This window comes from Camelus bactrianus, chromosome 10, assembly GCF_048773025.1.
Source record: "Camelus bactrianus isolate YW-2024 breed Bactrian camel chromosome 10, ASM4877302v1, whole genome shotgun sequence".
In the NCBI taxonomy this organism is placed as follows: domain Eukaryota; kingdom Metazoa; phylum Chordata; class Mammalia; order Artiodactyla; family Camelidae; genus Camelus; species Camelus bactrianus.
The window spans coordinates 36,461,174-36,481,911 of NC_133548.1; the positions used below are offsets into that span (position 1 = coordinate 36,461,174).

Here is a 20,738-nt window from a genome sequence, read left to right on the forward strand (position 1 = left end):
TATACCCAGGAGTGGAATTGCTGGGTCATATGGTAGTTCTACTTTTAGTTTTTTGAGAAACCTCCATACTGTTTTCCACAGTGGCTGCACCAATTTACATTCCCACCAACAGTGTACAAGAGTTCCCTTTTCCTCACATTCTCACCAACATTTTTTATTTGTGTTCTTTTTGAAGATAGCCATTCTGACAGACGTGAGGTAATATTTCATTTTGATTTTGACTTGCATTTCCCTGATGATTAGCGATGTTGAGCATCTTTTCATGTGCTTGATGGCCATTTGCATGTCCTCTTTGGAAAAATGTCTACTCAGGTCTACTGCATATTTTTTAATTGGGTTGTTTGGTTTTTTGATGTTGAGTTGTATGAGCTGTTTAATATATATTTTAGATATTAATCCAACCTCCTGCTAATAGTCATCCCAGAAAAAGTGAATATGAGATTGAGTAGGGTAGAAAAAGAAATAATACAAGAAAAGTGTTCAGAACTAAAGGTCATGAATTTTCAGATTGAAAGAGCATCCAGGTGCCCAGGACAATGAATGAAAAAAGATCCACATCAAGGTACATTATTGTAAAATTTGAAAACAACAGGGATAGAGAAAAGACTACAAGAGTTTCCAGAGAGGAAAAAAAAAGTAGATCATGTAGGATGAGGAAAGAGACATTTCAATACCAACACAGAGTCTGGAGTACAATAGAGCACTGCTCACAAAATTCTGAGGGAAAATGATTTCAACTTTGATTTCTGTACATAATCAATCTGTCAATTGAATGTCATGAGGGATAGATAAATTTTTAGGTATGCAACAACTGAACTTTATTTCTCATGTATTCTTTTTGTTAAAGAAGTTACTAGAGAATGTACTTCAATAAAATAAGTAAACCAAGAAAAAAAGGAAGACATGGAACCCAACACAAGAAAGCATAAAGGCAAATACCAGGATGACTTATCTAAAGGCATAAGGAGTAATCAGTCTGAATTTGAGCTGAAAGACAGAGTTTATGTATTAGTCTGGGTTCTCCAGAGAAACAGAACGAATAAGATGTATATGTATGTATGTATGTGTGTGTGTGTGTGTGTATATATAATATCTAAATATTTTATATATATACATATATAATATCTAAAATATATATACACACACACATACATATACATCTTATTTGTTCTGAGATATATATATATATATATATATATATACACATATATACAGAAAGAGATTTATTATAGGGAATTAGCTCACATGATTACAGAGGCTGAAAGGTTGAAAATGTGCAGGGGGAGCTGACTGGTTGGAGACCCTTGAGAGCTGATGCCTCAGTTCTAGTCCAGAGGCCATTAAGTTGGAGACCCAGAAAGGCTGATGTTTCAGTTCAAGTCTGAAATCTGTCTGCTAGAGAATCCTCTCTTACTCAGAGGGTCAGCCTTTTTTAAAATTTTTTTATTTTTGTGTTCTATTTAGGTCTTCTACTGGTTGGATGAGACTCACCCACATTGGAGGGCAATTTGCTTTACTCAAAGTTAATCTTATCCCAAAACACCTTCATGGAAACTCCCAGAAAAATGTTCACCCAATTATATCTGGGCACTGTGGCCCAGCAAAATCAACACATAAAATTAATCATTACAGTTTTCAAGGAAAATTTTAATCTGATATATTTGACAATTTGGAAAACAATACCGATAGGCAAAAACATGTGGATAAGGCGATGATAGTTCCATAAAAGTAAGTAAATTGTTGCAAATAGGCTTTTAATAAGGAAGAACAAAAATATGTAAAATAAATGATGTTTATTTATAGTATACTACTTGGCTCAGCCATAAACCAGATTTACTTTGTGTAATAAAGCATTGACTTGATTTAGAGTCAGTGAGTTGTTACATAATTAAATTGGGAGGATGGGAGAGATGCTATATAAGAATTAAACACTCACCTGTAAAATAAGAAGACAATAGAGAAAATAGCTAAAATTTTAAAATTAAAAATCAGTTTATGTACAAAGCTTAAAATATACTTATAAGCACATAATTTAGAAATGTACAGTTAAATACTAAAAGACTTGAAAATGAAAAGACTTGAAAGTGCTTGTCTTTAGGTTATGTAAATGGGATGAGGAAGGGTGTGGCAAAGATCCATTGTTTTATAATATAAGCTTTTAAGTAAAATTCTACTTTTACCTTTTTCAAGCATTACTTTAACAAAAATGAAAATTAATTAAAAATTAAAAACAAAGTATGTACAGGATGACTTGGCAATGATCCTTTCAGTGATTGTCATAAGTAAGTGAAAACATGTACATTCCTAGCTCCAAAAAGAAATCATATCCTGGACAAAAAAGTAGTCACATCAGATAATTTCATACTAGCTTTAAAAGAAATATGAAGATTTCTGTCTTTTTTTCTGACTGAATTTCATAAGACTCTCTGTGTATAGGCATTCTTAGGATATCTGCTATAGGGAGATGCTTTTATTTTCTGTGAATGTAGAAGTAGTACTTAGGCCCTAGAAATGACTTAGAATGCAGGATTATTAATAGATGTATTAAAGGGGACTACAAACTTGGCAGTCTGAAAAAAATTCTGCAGTTGAATGATTTGTATAAATTATTTTAGAAACTGATTTATTAAACTATATGCTGGTCTTTAGTTTAGGGTAGTGTCTATATATACATAGTCAACAAGAACAAAATTGTAATATTAAGACAATCTGATACTGTAGGTCATTTCTAAGTACAGCTCTATACTCTCTGGAATATTATTCCCACTACTTCTAGGTTGTATTTGCCTTTTGTGACATTTGAGTAACTGTGCATTTCAATGTATCTGATGCATCTTTCAGTACATCTGTTAGTATGACTTGTGATGATTGTGAACTGTGAGCTCATGGAATCCAGAGACTGTGATTCCTTTTCTTACTCTTCTTAGATCTTAGCACCCATGCCTTGCACATTTGGATATAGCTTGGATACATTTTTCTTAGTTCTTCATTTTAAGATTTTTGGCTTACTTAAGGATACCTCAAAGTAATTGTAAGCAGTACATGAGCACTCTGTATATAACTATAGAGCTGTAGAATATTAGCTGTGGTATGTATAACTTTGTGTGTGAAATACTAATTGCAAACAGACCAAAACCAAGTTTGCTAATTGCAGGACATATCTTATTAAAGTTTCCAAGATGAAATATTGAACATGTTGGTAGAAAAAAAATTAGATTTCATGCTCTTCCAAATATAGGCACACAGTTAAAAAAAGAATGAGAAAGTTCACATTTCAGGTGCTCAGATTTGTCAAATGATAAAAGGGAAATAGTATTTTTAATCACTGTGCAGAAATAATTTGTGAAACAGTGGGAAATATATTAAAAGTAAGAACAACTACACAAAATTGTAATATGGTGACTGAGTGGCTCAAACAAAATTATGGCAAAAAGAGTTAATGAAATTAAAAGAAAATGAGTAGGTCCTGTAACATATTGTCCAGATCAGACCAATATGGCCCTATTTCAGAAAAGGTGGGTTGGTACTTCATTTTCCTATTTCTATATTTGGAAAAATCACAAAATTGCTAACATTTTGAGTCAAAAGATTAAAAAGTAAAAATAAAACAATTATATTTGATCACCTATCCCACACACATATGTGTATAGTCTTATTGATATTAAGTGTAATATCTTGATTTTGATGAAACCTTGAACATATCTTACACTTAAAGAGTCTTCCACTGCTGACTATTACAGTGTATTCCATTTCCTGCCACCCAGGAAGTCATTGCAATTTTCTCCATTATCCTGTCCGGACAGATAATGTATGCTCACAAGAAAATATCAGTGATAAAATTGTCTCATTGACTATGCAAAATTATTTCTTAAACATTAATAGATAAAATATTATTTTAGAAATACTTTAAAAAGAGAATAGGAGCAAAAACATTGGAATCTTACTCATAAAACTTAATATATATATAAGAGATTTTGCACAACTATTGATTTTGAACATCGAAGTCATTTCTCCCTATTGTATAGTATATTAAACCTGAGTTTTAAGGGTAGGGTAATAGAAGTCTGTTGATGATTTTAACAATCTTTAAACTAAAATAATAATTTCAAGAACCAAAATGTTGCTAGTTCAACGTGGATTCTTTATTCCTTATGTTTAATAAGTGTCACATGTCTAACATAATTTGAAATGTTCATGTAAATAATCAGCTTAATATTTAAAAAACTTTAATTGAATGAAGTCAAATACATGAATATATTTCATACTTTATAATTTGGATGACAATTCAAGCTTCAGTAAATTACATTCAATTTCAATAATAATATTCATATAAATGTCTATGAGTTACTGAATAGTTAATAAAATTTTAAGGACAAGTAATTATCTTCTGTTGCATTTTTCATATTAAACAAAATTTTAATTTAAAATGTAAATTTTTAATACATTCAGGATTTTTCCTAATTAGATATTTTTGCTCAGTTTATGTCATCCAGGTACTGTTACATATTGCACCTGTTGCAATATACCTATTTTCTTTCTTTTTTCAAAAATATATTTTCCATTTTGACTAATTAGAAAATATCAGGGGTAAATTTAGAAAATAATCCACCTGGGCAGTAAAAACACTATATTTCTGTTATTTATTAAGCTATATTTATTCTCTGTTGAATAAGAACAAGAAACAACATGGACAATAACCAAAATGAGAACTTACCTACTATCTGTAGTGGATATCAAATATACAGTTCCTGTACTGAAGACAGGAGATAAAAGCTTCATGAAGAAGATTTATTATTAAGATTTAGTTTCACTAAATAAAAATACACAAACTAATATTTAAAAAAATAAACATTTTTAAAGAGCCTAGCACGGTGCTTGGTTCAAGAAATAGTAATATATCCAAAACATCAGTTATATTTTAAGTGTTTTTTTGGTAACATAGGCCCATGATTATGACATACAACTTTTAAAGTATTCATTTGACATTTTCCAATATAATACTAGATATATTAGATGATACTGTTATTGCCTTGCAGGGTCACATGATTTTCAATTGTATCATTATATTTTCTCACAATGGTGATGTAGTAGTTAATGTGGTTGGTTGTGTAGACAGCTAACACCTGGCTTACTCAGACTAACACTTTCACACCAATAAGTAAAACTTGGTAGGATAGATTGTCTAATACACAGATCTGTAGTTATAGTGTTAAGAAGTCCTTGTTATTATGAATGTGCATTATGAGTATATTGTACACAATCCTGGTATGCAAATGTGTAGCATTCAGAGAAGTGAAATAATTCTGTGTTATTATTATCTTTGTAAATTACATCTTAAGAGTTTTTGAGGACTTTATGAAGGCAGTTTTCTATAGTCACAGTCATACAGTATGTGAAGCACAGAGTGTTTTCTTTCACTATTAACAATAACTGAGCCAATGAAAACGCTTTTTAAATATACACCCGACAAGCAGTTATCTGGCTCTTCGTTCTTACTATCCACAAACCATCTTTTATCGTCTTTTAAGACAGCAAATGAAACAGCTTTGTAAACATCTGTTTTTCATTGTTAATTGTCAGGAAAACTAGGGATTTAAATGCTTCTTCGGAATCCTCTTAATCCTATCAAGAAGAATAAGTTATATATGGTTATCTTTTCTTCTTTAGATTGTTTCTTATCATTTGAAGAAAAATACACATACTGTCTTCATTTATTTCCTAAAAATTACTTTTAGGATTATAATATTTTATAGCTATTTTGAGGACATTGCTTTATAGAAATTAATTGAAATTATTAGCAATATAGGTTATACTGTAACTAAAAAAGATGCGTGATAAATATAGATTTAAATATAGTGTGCCTTTTCAAATCATTTTCAGAATTTTCTTAGGCATATTCCATTTCAAAATGTGAAATGATAGAAAATATAAGAAAAAGGTATGTGTTAGTCAAAGAATAGATTAATTTAGAGCTCCAAATCTCTTTCCATATTTATTCTTTAGGAAATATATGCTTTATTTTCATGGGCTCTTTCTGTTTCAATAATCAAGCCATTAATGTCAGTGGAATATTTCTGGCAGTGATCTACTAAGAAGGCTTTTGCAATAATACATTGCGTCTTCCTTCTAAGTGAAAAGGATCTGTTGCAATAATTACTTTAAAAATATTAAAATTCTGCTCTACTTGTTTTGAATTTATAATGTAAAAGCAAATGCACCTATCTCTTGAGAACAGAGAGAGCATTCATAATTTAATAATTAAGTAATTTAATAACCAATAATTTTTGTTACCTATAAATAAACCTAAGTAACAAGAGTATGGAATACTAAGAGAAGTAGCTGATTGTTAATGAAAACTTTTTTTTTTCAGAATGTACCCAGTTAAAAACATTTTATAACCTTTATTAAATTGCTATCCTTTCATGCAATTAGAATGCATTGTGCATTTTTCTTCTGTAAAAGGCTTGTAATTTATTAGTTTCTAAACTGGATAAACTGGAAACTCATTATTCGCTATTTATATTGCTTTTCGGTCTTTGCTTTTCAAACTTGTATTGAAGTGATGTAGAACTAGGCCCTATCACTGCATATGAAATTAATTGAAATGACATATTGTTGCAGTTTCTATGGCAACCATATCATGATGCTGATGTTCTTAAAAATTTATAAACTATAATCTGAAATATGCTAATTCTAGTGAACATAGTTAACACTTATTTGCTTAATATTCAGTTTAGTACTAAACTTCATCAACTTTGAAAGTAGGTTGATAACATATTGTATACAATTAAAAGAGGTTTTGTTTTGAGCTCTTGAGTTTAAATATTTTCTCCAGGAGACTACTATTCTTGAACTTTAAGTATGAATAAGTGAAACTTTTCACTTATTATTGTCTTAAAGAGACATGAATTAACATGAAGAAGATCATTGCTGCAGATTCCCAATGTTGTTGTCCTCCCCTTTCCCCTGACTTAAAACATATTTGAACCTCATGCAAAACATCTTGATGCAAAGTTGAAAATTCAGTAAAGTCCAATGAGTTATTTAAATAATAGCAAACATCCAGATACTTGGAACACTGATTTGTTTTTTAGCCTTTATTTGTTAGTTTGACTTTAGGTAGATAATATTTTTATCTTGTATGTACAACTATGATACATGTTGGAGACATAAAACTTAGTAAGTTATAGAATAATTTTGCATAGCAATTACATTAAAGACTGATTTGAAGTTATGGTCTGAAGTTTCTTCTAGAACTCCTTTAAAAGTAAAATGTGCAAAATATGTTATTTGGAATTGATTTGTAACTATGGATTCTGTTTTTAAATAAAGCTTTTTAAAGATATATCTTTTGACAAATCAGAAAAGCATTTTAAAGTGTGATAGTTTGTTGGATAATAAAAATATGTGAGGTAACTTAAATAGTATATACCAAATAAAATGAATTAACATCACATGTAATTATCAAATGTACTTATATTGAAAAGAATACTTCTGCTGATATATTTGGTAAAAAATAATTTTCAGTATATATATAATAGACTTTTACTTAATATTTATTAAATTATAAAAGTGCCAAAGATAGAGCCTTAGTTAACACATTTAATTATTTGGTTTTTGCATATTAGGTCCTCAATAAATATTTTAATATGAATTAAAAATATGGAAAACAGCAAAATCTTCAACATGAATGTGACATTTAAACACAAACACACAAAAAATCCTCTATTTAGAAATTTTAAAAATAGCAATCTGGAATTTGGAAGAAAGACTTTTAAGTAACAAATTTTAAAATTATATAATTTAGTCAAATTCAGGTTTTAAAAACAATGCTAATGCATAATAATACATAAAGCACAAAATTTCTGAGGTAAATTATCAAACTTTTAAAGGCTAGTAATATTAGTAGATTATTGTTTTATTGTTTGATATTTATCAGTGAACAGTTTTACAGCATTTTTTTGTGTCCCTTGCTTGTCTTTTATTAGGCATTGGAATGGATCTACATGATTTACAAAATGTTTCTAGTGTGGCTAAAATATATAGTGAATGGAGTGGTAATTATCTTAGCTAATTGTAAACCTTAGTTTGGCAAGAAGTAAATATTTCTTTAAACAGAGAGTGGCACATAGGAAGGAATGCAAATGCTTGAGCAATATTCCTTGATGATGACAAGGTAACAATATTTCAGAAGGATCCTGTCGTGTGAGATTCTTTGAATTTTAGTGAATAAAGTTTATTTCTGTGGTTGATTATCCTATAACTCTTCATCATATTTTTACTGTCTGTGGTTTTTGCAATATTCATGCTTACCTGTGTAATTATCTAGATCACTTTTAGTTAGAAAAATCTGTGTATCACTGTAAGATAAACATTTGGATGACTGATAAAAATTTCATTTTTCATACGGATCTTTTAGTGGCATTAGTTTTGGCAGCCTTAAGCTATAAAACAGTCATTACTTTAATAAATAATTTTCTTTCAGATAGCATTTCAAAACTATTAGATATGGCATTTAACAATATTTAGGTCTGATGTGTATTTTAAGGAGGAAATTGGTAGAGGTTTATCATTTTCTGATTTCTACCACATTCCTTCTTAGTTGGTTTTATTTCACTGTATTTTGCCATTGATTTTCTATTTATAGTAAAGTGAAGCATATGTGCTGAATAGCGATAACTTCTCCTATGTTGTTAGGATTTTGATTTAAAGATCATGGAATTGGTGCCTGACGGCACATGTGCCATGTGTTTCAGTTTCATAGTCATTGGCCTTTGATTTGATTTTTCTTTGTGAGGTTTCTACCCAGGCTTAGTTTCTGCCAGTTACAGTAGACTTCATGTATATATCCCTTCCATTTAAGAGATGAACTGCCAGGATTATGTGTGGTAAAACCAAGGTCCCTCTGAGATAAGGCTCTGGGGGCAATTCTTCCATGAGGTTGGCCCACCCCACTACATCTAAGAAATGAGATGATTTGAGGGCTATTACATGCTTGAGGTTTTCATAGTGGATTAAAATAGCATTACTTAGCACAGGTGTTTCTATAATTGGGATTCCCTGGGAAAATTCAGTACTGTATTCAATAACACTCAGCTTTCCACATGAGTGGAGGAGTGATCCAAGGTTAATTTGCTAGGTGGTGGCATGAAACAGGGGGATGGGGTCTGGCTTGGGGGCCTGTTGCTTCTCTTCTTTGAAGAGACATTTCCTGTTGTCCATCATTAGCACTATGTTGCTGTGTTTCTCTTTAAAAAATATATTTCAATAATAATAAAATATAATAATTATTATTCTGAGCAAAATACTGAAACGCCCAAGTTGAAGTCAGCAAGGGATGACTTGTAGCCTCATATAGCACAAGATCGTCCCTGAGTGTCCTCTTTCTGGAGATAAATAAAATTCTTCTTCTCCTTTTTTAAAGCATTACATTTAAACAATGTATGCACTGAAGTAACAGGGAAACGACTGAGGCATCCTTGGGACAGTTCACGGAGAAGGATAGACTTGGAGTGGCCTTGCAGACGTCCTTAAGCATTGGAGGCAGTGTCCAGGCATAACAAAGAACAACCGCAAGTTATTTCAGAATTTAGCTAGGGTATTCTTAAGCCTGGATCCTTGTAATGCGAGGCGTGAGTACAGGAAGAACGCTGTGCGAAAAAGGGTTTCAATAGAGGTAGGTGTGGGAAAGTTGAAAATCGCTGATATAATTAGCAATCATTACTATTTTACCAAATCCACTGTTAGACAATCAGAAGGACTGACTTCCTGAGAAATGGGCGACTATAGGGCTAAGTGTTCAGCCCTCGCAGCAGGCGGCTGGGTTGCCAGAGCACAGCTTATGCACGCAGCTCTCTTCCGGAAGCCCCCTGCTAGTGACCTCGGATCTGGCCGCGTCCCGGAGTCCCTTTGTCTCCTGTCCCGAGGGTGGAGAGCAAGCGGGAGAGGAGCCCTGGGGAGTGCGGAGCTCGAGCTGAGCCGAGGTCGCTACAGAAGGGAGCTGGGTCCTCAGTCGGGACCTGAGCTGCTGCTACGCCTCTCCAAGGCTGCCTCCACCCACCGCTACTGCCCTGGGAGTTTGTGCTTGAAGTTTCAGGGCAGCAGCGCCTGCCTTGGAGCTGCAGACTCTTTGGCCTGGAGCTTTGTACTTTGCTAGAAGAGTGCTCTTTTGCTCGGTTCTCGGCTCTTGGTTTCAGCTAACTTGCAGATATAGCCCTCACTCTTCTCAGCCCAGGTCTCAGAGGGCAAGCCATGCCTCGCTCAGACGGTCCGTTCGCGGGGTGCCCTCCTTTTGCTTTCCTTTAAAGCAGTCCCCGGCAGTCTCCAGGGCTGCCGGGCCGGTGTCAGCCGGGTTGGTCTCGACAACCAGAAGCCGGGCGCAGTCTTCCGCTCGACCTCAAGGTGGCGACTTAGGCACGTAAACAAAGCTCGGCCAAGCCGGACGGTTGGCACCCTCGCGGTTCATCCACGTATCACCCTAGTTTTCCCGCTGCTCTCAAGCAGGCTGAATTGACTGTTAAAGGGACTTGAGTTGAGATGAGGAGTTCGGCCAGAACAGCAGAATGAGTGTGCCTGTGTGTGTGTGTGTGTGTGTGTGTGTGTGCAATCGCGCGCGTGGAGGTGGAGGGAGGTAGTGATAGGGAGGAGAACTCCCGGCGGAACCCGTTTGGGACGCCGCAATTCTCCCCTGCATCACCTGAGACCTCAGGCCAGGCGACCCAGCGGGCTCGGTCTTCCGGACCGCTCTTCAGTCCGAGATGCCGCGACCAGTGTGCAACCGGCAGAGGGACAGAGGGTCTGGTGCCTGCCGCCAGCGGTAAAAGATTTGCTAATCTTGTTTCAGTGACACCCACAATTTATGAGTAGAGAGACCTGGAAAATAAAGCCCTATGTCGTTCTGTGTCCTTCTCCCGGGTGTCTGCCGGCTGACATGAGTGGGAGGGGTCCCTCAGGGTGGGGAAGAGAGACACACAGACAGCGAAAGAATAAACGTGCGACAGTCACATAATCTTACCTCCGGGACGAAAGGACACGGTTCCTAGGACTGAGATTTCCATAGCCAGTCTGCATCCCAGCTGTTTCTCCCGTAGGCTCTTTCCTGCCTAACACAGCCTTCTGACTAACTTGGACAAGGCTTGAGCTGCCCCCCTCCTTTTTTCCTCCCTTTTTTCTTTCCAGACATTCCCTAAACTCAACCCAGGGCAAATCCAGAAGTCGGTACAGTACAGAGCTTCCATTCAATCATGGGGGTGGGGGTGATCCCGTTTACAATTTCTCTTAAGCAGATGGAAGAAGTAGATGGTTATGGGACTTGGAGGGGTGCATGGGGATGGCATGGGGTTTTGGTGGCAGGGAAGCGCGATTTCTCTTAGGTCTTGCTCCTGCAGGTAAGGTTCCCAGATTCCAGCTGCCCTTCAGTCGAGCTGCGGTGTCGGGTGAGAGTGGAGGGCGATCCTCTTCTGATTAAAGAGGAGTGGAGGAGTGTAGAGTGGAGGAGAAATTGACCCTGGGCAGGCTCCACGGACACATTGTCTTGGTTCGTGTTTGTTCCTGCTCTCTGCTGAAGCCTTTGGGAGCCTCTTGAGCAGGGTAGTACGTCCGAGGCTTTTTCTCCCCTTCTTTTTAACCCCCTTCTAAAATGTGTTTAAAGAGAAGTGACTATCCTTCTAAAATAAGTTAAAAATCTTTCTCTGACTTTGCATTTGAGATGTCAAAAGGATTAAATAAATGAAACTTTATTTGACCCGGGAGTTTACCCAGAGACTTAACGACATCTCTGGGTCTTTGGCCTTATTCTAATTCCATGGTGGTAATTACCCTTCGTTTCTTTAAGTGCAATAGATTTATTGCCTTAGAGACTATGCACAGTTTGATTGAATTATTCATTTTTTTTCTTTGGTGTAGACTGCATCTGGGGACTCTGTTGTGACGTGTAGATTTTTTTTTTTCAGGAACAAAGGGAATGTGGAAATGAAAGAGAGAGGGAGAGAGAGGCTGGCAGATGTAATGAGACGCGGTGAAGGTGTACGCAGACTGGCACTCCCACTCCTCCCTTCTGCTCTCACTGCAGCCCTGGGTAACTCGCAGGCTAACACAAACAGCTTTTCTCCCGCAGCCTGCCCTCTGTCACTGTAAGTACATCAGCCTTCTCTTATCAGCATGCAGATTCCAGCCACGCACTCCCCTAAACTCGGCTTTGCACCTTAGACAGCAGAAGAACATTTAAAAATTAACTTTCCTAAGCCAGGAAAGACATGTCTGTAAAACTTATTTTTGATTTATCTTTATTTTTCTTTGAAAAAAGTTCATGCATTTTTACCACTTTCCCCCACCTCCTTTATGGCGGTGCTGCTGCTGCTGCTACTGTCGCCGCCGTTGTGGTCTTCCCAACAGGAAGACGCGCAGATTCAGATGAAATTTTGTTATTCTCTATCCATTTAAAGTCGAGGGACAATGCTTGGTCCTTTGCAAAATGACGTCTTAAAGAACGCAGAGCATTATTCACAGTTTGTTTTTTGCTTTTGTTGTTGAAACACGAGTTCCGACCTCTTTGAGGCAGAGTCCCAAGGGCACTGTTATTTGGGAGTTCGGGTTATTTGGTTACACCAAACTTAAATGAAGTGCGATGGACTGCTGGAGTGTTGGTATGTTTGTTATCCCTGTTTAAGGAAATCAATTGCTAAAACTTTTCTCCGGGCTGTAATTAAAGTTTTCAACTTTTTCCTTTTTCGCTTTTTATACTCTTTCACTTATTCTTCGTTTCAGTAAAAGTTCTTATTCCCCGTGTTTTAGAAGTGAAGACATTTATATTTGTCCTATTTATACAGTACCTATTAAGCCCTTCGTGAAAGAAGTTAGCGACCTTAGGATGAAGTCATGTAGGTATGAATTGTTCTCCTCGCTGGTGTAAGGAGACTTTCAAGGCAGGAATACGAGGTTTTAACAGTCGTTATGATTTTTGCGTCGGTGCTTTAAATATTAACTTCTCTAGCAGAATTCATTGCGTTGCCCTTCCCAAGTTAAGGGGGAGCTCTCTCCAGGAACCGCGCGCGCCTTTCCTTTCCCGGTTCGCGCCTCTTTCCTGGAGGTGCGAGGCCAAACTTAGCAAATACGAGTTGCCTTTGCCGGTTGCCGTGCGCAGGGACACCCGGACAGCACGGAGGCAGCGACAGTTGCGGGCAGGTAAGTCAGCTCCTTCCTGCTCACCTTTCCTTCCCTCCCTGGTTCCCCTTGTTCCGCGCCCTGGATTGTTGCGCCTCACGGGACTCCGACCCCCAGGGAAAATGAAGCATAGTGCGCCGGGATCTAGCTACGGTGCCTGGGTATCCTCCGCTCCTTCTCGGACTTTCTGGAGCCCGCAGGCCAATGCGGACCAGGTGGAGAGCCCGGCACTTTAACCCGCTGCAGCGCTCTCTGCCTTGCCCTCTGCTCTGTACTATCGCGCCCAGGGTTTGAAAGGAAACCCTTAGGGCTCACCCCCGCCCCCAAGGGCCACGTGTCAGTCCATGCACAGCCTGAAATGCGGCACTGAGACCCCAAACTTTACTTTCTTTCCTTTAGGGATTGATGTTGTGACCGGCTTGGGGTTCTGCCTTATCAGTCTACTTTGTTATCAGTTTATTAGATAAAATCTAAAGAGGATCCCTGCCGCTCCTTCTCTGAAGGTCCACCGCGGCCCAGTATTAGGGCCTTGGACGCTGGAGATCTTGATAAAGTCGCCTTTTTTACCCCCTTCTTCCCTCCCGCCAGCGGCCTGCAGCTGGTCGGCAGGGTCAGTCTTACTCCCCAGATTTCCGAATGCAGGGTGATGTAAAGAGACGAATGCGCTGACACTTGCAAAGCCAAATTTGTCGCAGCAACTCTGAAGAACCCAAATCGCGCCCCAGCATTTCCATCCTTTATGTTTCACCTTCCTCGGTGGCTCTACCCTGAGGATTCAGGCTTTGGGACTTAAACTACCCCCTCTTTTCTCCGCCCTACTCTGCAGACATTTAGGACAGGTCATTCAATTTTGACCTGTTTAGGGTTCGGAGAGATTTTTTGCCCTCTGTTGTTGAGTTCCAGGGCCGGCGGCCGAAGAGCGTGAGGTTCTGGAACTGAGCGTGGGCCAGGCCACACTCATTCACAAAAACAAAATAAAACAAAAACAAAATCAAACCCCAGAAAAGATATGACCCTTGTCTAGGATAGAAACACCGGTCTGGGTTTGCCCGTTGGGCTTTTGAGGTCAAGGGGCACTCCCGGGACTTCTGGGAAGCGAGGGCGGAAGAAGCTGGCATGCGAGGTGCCAGGTATTCTTTTCACCGGCCTCTAGGCTCTGGCATCTGGAAGCAGGTTTCCCAGTCCTGAGAGTTTCTGTGGACGATAGGGACACAAGATTTCTGGCTGGGGACTAGCTCTCCTCTCAGCCAACAGTCATCAAGTCACTTTAACTTGCAGTCTCCAAGCTTTCAATCCTCAAACATCATCTTTCCTATTGGGGTAGAAGAACCGGGCTATTCCTTCTGCCCCACTAATCCGAGGTGCTCATCCCCATCCTTATTTCTGTCCTTTTCCTTCCCATGTCTGGAGTTCATCTGAAATCAAACATAGAGTATACTTTAATAAGCCAATATATGACTGACAAACATCTCAGCTTGTTCCATCTTCTGTGCTTGCTTATTCTATTTTCTTCAAAGTTAATAGAACAAAGATGAGGCTCTCTCCCTTGTATCTTTTGTCACTTAATCTGTGAGAGATCTTCCTCAAATTGGCAACTTTAGATTACCATTAAGTTTGTGAATTTCCTAGTCAAAATTCCTGACCTCTCTCCCTTGGTCCATATCTTCTTTCACAAAAAGTCCCTGTTTATGAAATGTCTCAAAGTGGCCATCTCATATCAGTTTCTACATAGTAAGGACCTCACCTCCACAGATCTCTGCAGGTTTATGCTGGTCATGGCAGAACCTCTCTCCCAGTTTTTAATCTTAATGTAATTTGGAGTCTCTACTGACCTCAGTTTCTTAAATCTATTTCTTTGGCCCTGTGTTAAGGCAGGCCAACCTCACCTAGTGCACATTGGCCCCTCGTTAGCTCTCTGTCTGCTGCTGTCAAAGCTGGTTTTCTCATCTATCTTTTTTACTCTGCATCTCTATCAACTACCTGACACCATGATTATTCTCTCCCCTCCCAGTTCCCCATTTTTTTTTTTTTTTGCACTGAGATAAAATTCCAGGTCTGTGCTCCTTTAGGCCATTCTCTACCCTTCATATCTTTTATCTACCCTACGTATGGATCAAAGACAATCTTTAATTTGTGTAGTTTTTTGAGGGGGGGGCTTTTAAAAACAGAATTTTCTACATCTGACTTACATGTTTCTGTAAAATGCTGTCCTGGGTGACTGAAACTCTTCGTCTTCTGTAACATCCCAGCCACCCATCTTGAAATTGTTTCTCTAAATCTTTTCCTCTACAAAGTTGAGGTATTACACATGTATCACCTACCCAATTCCATGTAACACAAACGTATCCATATAATAAATGTGGAACTATTTTTATTGTTGTAACAGTATAATCATTTTCTTTGGTAGTTTGTATATGTCTTGTTATTTATAATAATTTTAACCCATAAATTCCATAATCCAGATGGCCTCCAAAACATTGCCACCTACATATGTTAAGAATCACTGTCAATTGTTTTTTCTTTTTTTCTTTCAATTCCTCCTCCTCCATCTTTTAAAATAAATTTCTCTTCCTCTATTTACTGAGATCCTATTAACCCACGTGTTTTCAAGATCTCTGCTTCCTGCATCTCTTTCTTTACTCGCTTTTGATCATTTCTCTTTTTCATTTCCTTCATCTTTCTTATTATTCATCCTAATATTCACCCCTTTCTCCTTCTTCTTGGTCTGCTTCAGCCCTTGTCCTTCCCCTTGTTTGTATCTGCCATGACTCACTTCTGTGGTCCAGTTCTGTATTTTGGTACTTCTTAACATTCAGCCCCTTCGTCCTCTGTCACATAACTTTTTCGGAGCACAAACTACCATCCCTACATTTTCCTTTCTCACTTTGTTCTTTCCTTTTCTCCAGCGTGCTTTCTTTCTCCCCAGTTGTCTACCTTTTCCTCACCTCAGTTTGCCTCCTCTTGACTCCTCCTTCCAGCAGCCTCAGCCCTAATAGCGCTCCTTGGGTCCTTTACTCCTCAGCCTGTTTTTCTCCCACTTAATACTTGTCACCATTACCCTCTGACCCCAACTCTCCCTCTTTTTTTTTTTTTTTTTTTGTCACTTTCCAATCCTCTCCTACTGGTTGCTTCACTCTCTCTTCCCAGGCGCTTTCTCCAATTCCAACCTCCGCTCTCGCCGGTCTCTGCCCTCTCTCTCTGGCTCGCTCTCCTTTGCCTCCCGCTCTCCCCTCCTTCTTCTTTCCCCGGCCCTCCCCCTCCCTCCCAGCTTCCCTGCCTGGCTCGCTGCCTCCCTCGCCTCTTGTCTCATCTTGCCTGTGTTGTCTGGGAGGGGAGCCCTGCCTCCTCTCCCTCGCTCAGATCAATGCCCTGGCCACTCACTTTCTGATGTTGCACGACGGGAAATGCTTTGAATACTTACGACATGGCCGCTCACACTGATTGCCAAGATTGACAGCACTAACCATCGTCTTTACTTGTTTCAAGGGGGAAGCCCCTAGTCACCCCGCTCTGCGCGCACCTCCAGACACCCCGGCGGCAAACTTCTGCGGGTCAGCGTTCCCCCCACCCGGGGCGGAACGCCCCCGCAGACTTGAGTTAACCGGCTGCGCCGGCCGTGGAGCTGGGGGGCTCTGCTCCCTTGCTCCCCAGGCTGTGCTAATTGACCTAGCAACGACTCCCCTTCCTTAAACAACAAAACATTTTTTTATTTGTATCTTTCCCTTTTTCTTTAATGCTATTTACTCCCGCGGCTCAGCGCACAAGGAACCCTCCCGTGCAGTACCATCCTGGAGCCCGCCCAGGTAACCGGGACGGAGCGAGCGAGCTAGAGAGCGAGGGAGGCAGAGCGAGAGCGCGCGGCCCATTTGTGAGCTACCTGTTGGGGAGCCGGAGGGGGCAGGGGCAGGAACCTCGGGCTCGGCCGCCGGCCCCCCAGCGCTTTCCGCTCCTGCCCTTCCGGGCAGCTCCCTTAGGGTTAGTTTCCTTGAGCTGGGACTGAGGGGTTGGGGTGGGACAGGCGGAGGGACAAGAAGTGAACGCGCGGAGCCCTGAGAGGGCGCGGGTTGCCGGGAGCCGCGGCTGCCCAGCCGGGGCGGGTTTCCGTACTTGGCTGGGGAGGGGAGAGGAGGGAGGAGGAGCGGGAGGAGGGCGCTCAGCGGGGCCGACGCAGAAGTGGGGGGGAGTAGAGGCTGAGAAAGGGGCCCGAGCGTCTGCCGCTCGCTGGTGGACGCGCGGATCCCCAGGATGCGTCCCCCTCTCGGAGAGTTGTGCCTTGTTCCGGAGGCGGTGACAGATCTGCGTGGCGGGCTCCTGATTTTCTTGCCACCCCCCACCCCCAAAATCCACAAGGAGAAAACACATGTTGTAGCTGTAGATAACTGTGCGTGGGACACTAAGGCAAAAAGGGCAGGGGAGAGAGACAGACAACGCAACCTTTGACAACAGAAAGCTGTTATCGCCATCCTAAGTATTCGTCCGGAAATCTGTCCGCCCTCTCGGCCCACCTTATTCCTCCTCCTCCGCCTCCCCGTATAGATATTCTAATCTATATTAACTGGGCATGATATGAAAAAGAAGTCAGGTGGCTTAGAGAATGAAATTTTAAGTCTCCGTGAAGTTTGAGGTAGGTATTTCATTGAAGTTTGCGCAAGTATGTGATGGAGGAAGCTTGTGTGCCTGCGTGTGTAGTCTTCTCTCCCCCCCCCCCCCCCGTCTCTCTCCCTCTCTCAACCCCACTGTGTAAGCAAAAGCGTGTGTGCTCTGTGAGGGTTCAGATGGGACCGCCGGGTGGAAAGGCCCTTTGTGCCCACAAGAGGGCAGCATCCTGAGGGCTTTGTGAGCGCTGTATCTCTCGTTATCGCTGCAGGCTTGGGTTTAGAGAAAGTTATACCGAAACTTTCAAACTGATATCACATCTTATTTCGTGATATTTAAGAAAGAAAGACAGAAAGAAAGAAAGAAGGAAAAAGAGAAAAATGAAGAAAGAAGAGAGAGAAAAAAGAAAAGCAGACAGCCAGCCTACCCCGGGAGAGTCCTAGTCACACCAAGACTAGGGGGAGGGCTGTTTTAATTGTGGGTTTGGCCGACTGACGACTGGAGTGCCCTCCTCGGCTGTCTTAGTTGTAGCCGGAGGTCATGTAAATCGACCTTAAAAGAATGCATAAGCCATAAATTAAAATAAACCCTCACCCAAGGGCTGATCCATAAGTAGACAATATCCAACCTGGACAAAACGAGCTTCCCTTACGAGCCGACCTAAACCGCATCCCCCCAAAGAATAGAGACTAAATGCAAAGTAAGTTTCCCAGCGAATATTTTGTTTTCTTGAAAAGTGTTGGGTTGATTCGCCGTGTGACTGACTGCGACGCCGCAGTTTTCCTGAGCGCTTCAGTGTTAGCCAGGCTCGGGGTGCGGGAGGTCGGGAGGACCTGCTGGGTTTCTGGGCTTCTTAACGCTACCCCCACCCCACCCCCATTTTGGTTTGGAAACTTTGGCAATTTGTGCGGTTGACGCTGGCCGATGGCGGGCGAGAGTCGAGGATCTCCGCCGCGCTCTCCGCCCGGTTGAAGTTTACCCGGAGGAGTTAATAAGAAAACCCGGGTCGCTAGAAAACCCGTACGCTCCCTCCTCCCACTCCCACCCCACCCCACCCCACCGCCGCTCCGCTGCAACTTTCCCGGGACCCTGCGGGAGTTGCTTCCAGTTCCCTCCGCTATCTCGCTTCCTCCCCCTCCCCCCATTTTTGGACTTGACTTTTTGATCTTTTTAGGAATAAGCAAACCGAACTCCAAGACAATCCGAAACCTAAGTGCTAATCCGTGGCCCTCTTTTCCCCGGACGCTCGGGCAGTGGTGCCGGGCCGGCGGGGACGTGTGTGAGGGGTCCGCTCAGTCCTGCCCCGCGTGGGCTCGGCGTCGGAGTCGCGCGGCAGGCGCATGGTCGCCCGCACGTTCCTTCCCCACCCCGCGCTCTCCCACCCGGAGTCCCAGAGCCCCGCCGGAGTCCCAGAGCCCCGCCGGCGCCCTCCGTCCTTCTCGGCGCCCTGCCCGGCCCCGGCCTCCCGCTGCCCTCTCCGCAGACCGGCCGAGATCTGCCGCTCTGGGGCTCGGCCCAGGCCCGGGGGCGGTGCTGCCACCCGTCCGGGGCCCAGCCCGAGTCTGGCCGCTCCCAGGGGGAGCTGCTTTCTTCTCCCTTAAAGGGCCGGTCAGAAAAGGGAAGGGGCTTATGCAAAGGTTGCTGGGGTTGCTCGGGCACCGAGAGGAGCGGCCCGGGGCTGCGGAGGACAGATTAGCTCCGTTTCCCGGGCGCTCCGCGGAGCTTTAAGATAAAAAGAGAATTGGTGTTTGGAATAGATAAAAGGTGGTTGTTGCTGGCGTGTTTTGAGGGTTTTTTTTTTTTTTTAAATAAAAGCTGTCTTAGGCTGACCAAGTTTGAAAACGTTTGTTTGTATGAATTGCCAGATATTGAATGCTGCTCCTATTTGGGGACTAAAAATAAGTCTTCGACTGTGCTGGCGGGGCTGGGCTCTTAGCAAGATGGGTTGTCCCCGGCTGCTTCTCTGTGTATGACCTCCTCCGAGGGCCGTGCTTGGAGTTTCGGTCTCGAGATGGCCCAAAGCCGTCGCTGCGGCAGACTGGGCTGGGCTCGGGACCTCCCGCTGCACTGTCAATGGGACGCTCAGATGACGTCCATGTCCGGGGCGCTTGACCGCGGCGCGCACTCTTGCTGCCGGGTTTTTGATCCTGGCCGGGCAGCCCAACCAACAACCCAATGGAGTCGGGATGTGAGAGAGCCCCCTCTCCCCGCCTCCCTAGGGTCTCCTCCCTTATGCCCTTTATAGTCACATGCCCAGGTTTCTTCTCGGGTCCCGAGGAGAACAGACACAGCCCCGCCCAGTCTATTTCTAGGAGGTGGGTTTAGTGAATAAAAAGGTCAAGTGGTCGGGTCTGCGAGCTGGTCCACGGCGAGGGGGGACAGGACGGACACCTGGCAAAGACCGCCCCGCCTGTCCCCCCACCCCCACCCCCCGCCGGTCTGCCCGCTCACTACTGGCCTCCCCAGGCCACATTCTTGCGCTAAGTGCGAGAGGCTGTGGGAAAAGCAATCCCGAACCGGCCAAGAGCCGGCGAAGCTGATCCCGCGATGGCATTTTGTTTTGAACAGTTGCTGGGGTTGACGTTTCCTCATAAGGTAAGGTGTCACTGGACAGTCGGCTGCCCAAATGCCACATGTATAATTAGCCTGCGCACTCAGCACCTCGTCCCCAAGGCCCATAGGCACGGGTTTGGCGGACCTGGTCCACTCAGCTCGGTTCTGGGCTGCAGGATTCCGGAGGGAGGGCCGAACCAGCCAGGACAGCCCCGGGAGGCCCTGGCACCAGGGAAGACTGACAATGTAGCCTTGTCTTTGATTTTTCTCTCATTTTCCCTTTCTTTTCCTGCTTCTTCTCTCTTTATTTTTGGTTGAAGGCAGACTACTGCTTAGATGGGCAAACCGGACACTAGCGGCAGGGCGCAGACTGAGTGAAGAAAGGGGATGCAGAGTAAATCTGGCAATATACCTACTCTCCACACCCC

General features: G+C 42.0%; 1 protein-coding gene across 17 annotated transcripts in view; it reads left to right on the top strand.

Moving 5' to 3' along the window:
* Positions 1 to 12,033: 12,033 nt before the first annotated feature.
* The window catches only part of SOX6 (SRY-box transcription factor 6), a 561,278-nt gene continuing 552,573 nt past the window's right edge, over positions 12,034 to 20,738 (top strand). For 3 of the 17 annotated variants that reach the window (XM_074372343.1, XM_074372328.1, XM_074372335.1), the window contains exon 1: positions 12,034 to 12,131. The gene's annotated coding sequence lies outside the window, so the exon portion shown is untranslated. The other 14 variants (XM_074372340.1, XM_074372326.1, XM_074372333.1 and 11 more) reach the window with 7 other exon arrangements.